The sequence below is a fragment of the Ranitomeya imitator genome, chromosome 5, assembly GCF_032444005.1.
Source record: "Ranitomeya imitator isolate aRanImi1 chromosome 5, aRanImi1.pri, whole genome shotgun sequence".
NCBI lineage: Eukaryota > Metazoa > Chordata > Amphibia > Anura > Dendrobatidae > Ranitomeya > Ranitomeya imitator.
The window spans coordinates 378746821-378752882 of record NC_091286.1 but is presented as its reverse complement, the minus strand read 5'-3'; positions in this window follow the sequence as shown (position 1 = coordinate 378752882).

The following is a 6062-nucleotide window of genomic DNA, read 5'->3' as shown; positions in this document are numbered from 1 at the left end:
TGTCCCTCAAAAAACCAGAACCCGGCCTTGCCACGCCACCAATTTCCAGTGGACCCGGAGAAGCTTCCTCATAAAAAAATACTCATCCCCATCATCCTCCTCGTCCTCCTCCTCCTGTTCGCCCGCTACCTTGTCCTGTACACTGCCCTGACCAGACAATGGCTGACTGTCATCAAGGCTTTCCTCTTCCTCTGCTGCAGACGCCTGCTCCTTTATGTGCGTCAAACTTTGCATCAGCAGACGCATTAGGGGGATGCTCATGCTTATTATGGCGTTGTCTGCACTTACCAGCCGTGTGCATTCCTCAAAACACTGAAGGACTTGACACAGGTCTTGTACCTTCGACCACTGCACACCTGACAACTCCATATCTGCCATCCTACTGCCTGCCCGTGTATGTGTATCCTCCCACAAAAACATAACAGCCCGCCTCTGTTCGCACAGTCTCTGAAGCATGTGCAGTGTTGAGTTCCACCTTGTTGCAACGTTGATGATTAGGCGATGCTGGGGAAGGTTCAAAGACCACTGATAGGTCTGCATACGGCTGGAGTGTACGGGCGAATGGCGGATATGCGAGCAAAGTCCGCGCACTTTGAGGAGCAGGTCGGATAACCCCGGATAACTTTTCAGGAAGCACTGCACCACCAGGTTTAAGGTGTGAGCCAGGCAAGGAATGTGTTTCAGTTGGGAAAGGGCGATGGCAGCCATGAAATTCCTTCCGTTATCACTCACTACGTTGCCTGCCTCAAGATCTACAGTGCCCAGCCACGACTGCGTTTCTTTCTGCAAGAACTCGGACAGAACTTCCGCGGTGTATCTGTCGCCCAAACACTTCATAGCCAATAAAGCCTGCTGACGCTTGCCAGTAGCTGCCCCATAATGGGACACCTGGTGTGCAACAGTGGCAGCTGAGGATGGAGTGGTTGTGCCACTGCGGTCTGTGGGCGAGCTCTCGCTTCTGCAGGAGGACGAGGAGGAGGAGGAGGGGGGGCGAACGCCTACAGCCAACTGTTTCCTAGACCGTGGGCTAGGCAGAACTGTCCCAATATTTCTGTCCCCTGTGGACCCTGCATCCACCACATTCACCCAGTGTGCCGTGATGGACACGTAACGTCCCTCCCTGGCCATGCCTACTGGTCCATGCATCTGTTGTCAGGTGCACCTTTGTACTCACAGATTGCCTGAGTGCATGGACGATGCGCTCTTTAACATGCTGGTGGAGGGCTGGGATGGCTTTTCTCGATAGGAAGTGTCGACTGGGTAGCTCGTAGTGTGGTTCAGCGTAGTCCATCAGGGCTTTGAAAGCGTCGCTTTCAACCAACCGGTAGGGCATCATCTCTAACGAGATTAGTCTAGCTATGTGGGCGTTAAAACCCTGTGTATGCGGATGCGAGGATGAGTACTTCCTTTTTCTAACGAGAGTCTCATGTAGGGTGAGCTGGACTGGAGAGCTGGAGATCGTGGAACTAGCGGGGGTGCCGGTGGACATGGCAGACTGAGAGATGGTTGGAGACGGTATTCTTGCCGGTGCCCTAGATGCAGTGTTTCCTACTACGAAACTGGTGATTCCCTGACCCTGACTGCTTTGGCCTGGCAACGAAACCTGCACAGATACTGCAGGTGGTGCGGAAAATGGTGGCCTTACAGTGATGGAAGGGATGTAGCGTTGCTGACTAGCTTCATTGGCCGAGGGTGCTACAACCTTAAGGGACGTTTGGTAGTTAGTCCAGGCTTGCAAATGCATGGTGGTTAAATGTCTATGCATGCAACTTGTATTTAGACTTTTCAGATTCTGACCTCTGCTTAAGGTAGTTGAACATTTTTGACAGATGACTTTGCGCTGATCAATTGGATGTTTTTTAAAAAATGCCAGACTGCACTCTTTCTAGCATCGGATACCTTTTCAGGCATTGCAGACTGAGCTTCTTTAACCGGATGGCCACGCTGTCCTCCAACTGGTTTTGGCTTTGCCACGCGTTTTGGGCCAGATACGGGCCCGGCAGATGGAACCTGTTGCGATGTTGATGCCTGCTGCGGCCCCTCCTCCTCCGCTTCAGAACTACTGCCGCCTTCACCCTGTTCCCCCAATGGCTGCCAATCGGGGTCAACAACTGGGTCATCTATGACCTCCTCTTCTATCTCATGTGCAACTTCGTCTGTGTTACCGTGTAAGCCGGTGGTATAGCGTTCGTGACGGGGCACCATAGTCTCATCAAGGTCTGATTCTGGATCAGTACACTGCGAGGGCAATGTGGTGGTCTGAGTCAAAGGAACAGCATAGTAATCTGGCTGTGGCTGTGCATCTGTGCACTCCATGTGCGATTCAACTTGTAATGGGCATGGACTGTTAACTGTTTCACTTTCTAACCCAGGAACGGTATGTGTAAAGAGCTCCATGGAGTAACCCGTTGTGTCGCCTGACGCATCCTTCTCTGTTGTTGTTTTTGCTGAACAGGACAATGGAGCGACTTGTCCCTGAGCGTGAACATCCACTAACGACGTGCTGCTTTTACATTTACCAGTTTCAGAAGAGGAGGCAAAAGAGCTAGAGGCTGAGTCAGCAAGGAAAGCCAAAACTTGCTCTTGCTGCTCCGGCTTTAAAAGCGGTTTTCCTACTCCCAGAAAAGGGAGCTTTCGAGGCCTTGTGTAGCCAGACGACGAACCTGGCTCCACAGCTCGAGACTTAGGTGCTATATTGTTTTTCCCACGACCACCTGATGCTCCACCACCACTACCATCATTACCAGCTGGCAATGAACGCCCATGGCCACGACCTCTTCCACCAGACTTCTTCATTGTTTTAAAAACGTAACCAAAGTAACGGTATTTGTTACTGTAAAACAACTTACAAGGTGAACTCAAACTTCTGTAGGATATAGATATCCCTTTATAGGTGGGTAAGACTGCAAGGAAAATCAGGCACAATGTTACACACTCGGTTTTCTGTGGCACAAAATGAGACAGATGCCACACACGCAGGACTGGCACTCAAGCACAAATGCCAATATTAATCTCCCACTATTTTTTTTTTCAGGGAGAATTTAAAAAAACAAAAAAAACAAACAAAACAGACACTAGGCTTTCTGTGGCCCACAATTTGAGAGAGATGGCACACACGACTGGCACAGAAGCACAAATGCCAATATTAATCTCCCACTATTTATTTTTTTCAGGGAGAATTTAAACCCCCCCCCCCAAAAAAAAACAGACACTAGGCTTTCTGTGGCCCACAATTTGAGAGAGATGGCACACACGACTTGCACTGAAGCACAAATGCCAATATTAATCTCCCACTATTTATTTTTTTTCAGGGAGAATTTAAAAACCAAAAGACAAAAAAACAGACACTAGGCTTTCTGTGGCCCACAATTTGAGAGAGATGGCACACACGACTGGCACTCAAGCACAAATGCCAATATTAATCTCCCACTATTTATTTTTTTCAGGGAGAATTTTAAACCCCCCCTCAAAAAAGAAACACTAGGCTTTCTGTGGCCCACAATTTGAGAGAGATGGCACACACGACTTGCACTAAAGCACAAATGCCAATATTAATCTCCCACTATTTTTTTTTTTCAGGGAGAATTTAAAAACCAAAATAAAAAAAACAGACACTAGGCTTTCTGTGGCCAACAATTTGAGAGAGATGGCACACACGACTTGCACTGAAGCACAAATGCCAATATTAATCTCCCACTATTTATTTTTTTTCAGGGAGAATTTAAACCCCCCCCCCCAAAAAAAAAACAAACAGACACTAGGCTTTCTGTGGCCCACAATTTGAGAGAGATGGCACACACGACTTGCACTGAAGCACAAATGCCAATATTAATCTCCCACTATTTTTTTTTTTTTCAGGGAGAATTTAAAAACCAAAAAAAAAAAAAAAACAGACACTAGGCTTTCTGTGGCCCACAATTTGAGAGAGATGGCACACACGACTGGCACAGAAGCACAAATGCCAATATTAATCTCCCACTATTTTTTTTTTCAGGGAGAATTTAAAAAACAAAAAACAAAAAAAGACACTAGGCTTTCTGTGGCCCACAATTTGAGAGAGATGGCACACACGACTGGCACAGAAGCACAAATGCCACTATTAATCTCCCACTATTTATTTTTTTTCAGGGAGAATTTAAACCCCCCCCCAAAAAAAAAAAAAAAAAACACTAGGCTTTCTGTGGCCCACAATTTGAGAGAGATGGCACACACGACTTGCACTGAAGCACAAATGCCAATATTAATCTCCCACTATTTATTTTTTTTCAGGGAGAATTTAAAAACCAAAATAAAAAAAAACAGACACTAGGCTTTCTGTGGCCCACAATTTGAGAGAGATGGCACACACGACTGGCACAGAAGCACAAATGCCAATATTAATCTCCCACTATTTTTTTTTTCAGGGAGAATTTAAAAAACAAAAAACAAAAAAACAGACACCAGGCTTTCTGTGGCCCACAATTTGAGAGAGATGGCACACACGACTGGCACAGAAGCACAAATGCCAATATTAATCTCCCACTATTTATTTTTTTTCAGGGAGAATTTAAACCCCCCCCCCAAAAAAAAAAAACACTAGGCTTTCTGTGGCCCACAATTTGAGAGAGATGGCACACACGACTTGCACTGAAGCACAAATGCCAATATTAATCTCCCACTATTTATTTTTTTTCAGGGAGAATTTAAAAACCAAAATAAAAAAAAACAGACACTAGGCTTTCTGTGGCCAACAATTTGAGAGAGATGGCACACACGACTTGCACTGAAGCACAAATGCCAATATTAATCTCCCACTATTTATTTTTTTTCAGGGAGAATTTAAAAACCAAAATAAAAAAAACAGACACTAGGTTTTCTGTGGCCAACAATTTGAGAGAGATGGCACACACGACTGGCACTGAAGCACAAATGCCAATCTTAATCTTCCATTTTTTTAAAAGGGAGAATTAAAAACAAAAAAAAAAACAGTATTGCAGACACTAGGCTTTCTGTGGCCCACAATTTGAGAGAGATGCCACACACGCAGGACTGTCACTCAAGCACAAATGCCAATCTTAATCTCCCACTTTTTTTTTGTTTCTGGGAGAATTGTCAAGAAATCAGGGCCAGTATTACACACTAGGCTTTCTGTGCACCAAAATTGGAGAGAGATGGCACACACAGGACTGGCACTCTAGCAGAAATGCCAATCTTAATCTCCCACTACTTTTTTTTGTTAGGGAGAATTGCCAAGAAATCAGGGCCAGTATTACACACTAGGCTTTCTGTGCACCAAAATTGGAGAGAGATGGCACACACAGGACTGGCACTCTAGCAGAAATGCCAATCTTAATCTCCCACTACTTTTTTTGTTAGGGAGAATTGCCAAGAAATCAGGGCCAGTATTACACACTAGGCTTTCTGTGCCCCAAAATTGGAGAGAGATGGCACACACAGGACTGGCACTCTAGCAGAAATGCCAAGATTAATCTCCCACTATTTATTTTTTTTCAGGGAGAATTAAAAAACAAAAAACAAAAAACAAAACAGGGACTGTCCTACAATTACTATCTCCCTGCAGTAATCTCAGCAAGGTATGGCAGGCAGCAATAACAAGGAGTGGACTGCTGCACAAGTTAAATCAAAAGTGTGGACAAACAAACAAGATAGCTGTGCAGAAAGGAAGTAACAACAGGATTTGTGCTTTGAAAAAAGCAGTTGGTTTGCACAGCGGTGTACACACAGCAATGTAGCTATCAGGGAGCTTTCTAGGGCAGCCCAATGAGCTACAGCGCTGAGGAAAAAAAATGTAGCTTCCACTGTCCCTGCAAACAAAAGGTGGTGTTGGACAGTGGAAATCGCTACAGCACAAGTGGTTTGGGGGTTAATGGACCCTGCCTAACGCTATCCCTGCTTCTGACGAAGCGGCAGCAACCTCTCCCTATGCTCAGATCAGCAGCAGTAACATGGCGGTCGGCGGGAACTCCCCTTTATAGCCCCTGTGACGCCGCAGACAGCAAGCCAATCACTGCAATGCCCTTCTGTAAGATGGTGGGGACCAGGACCTATGTCATCACGCTGCC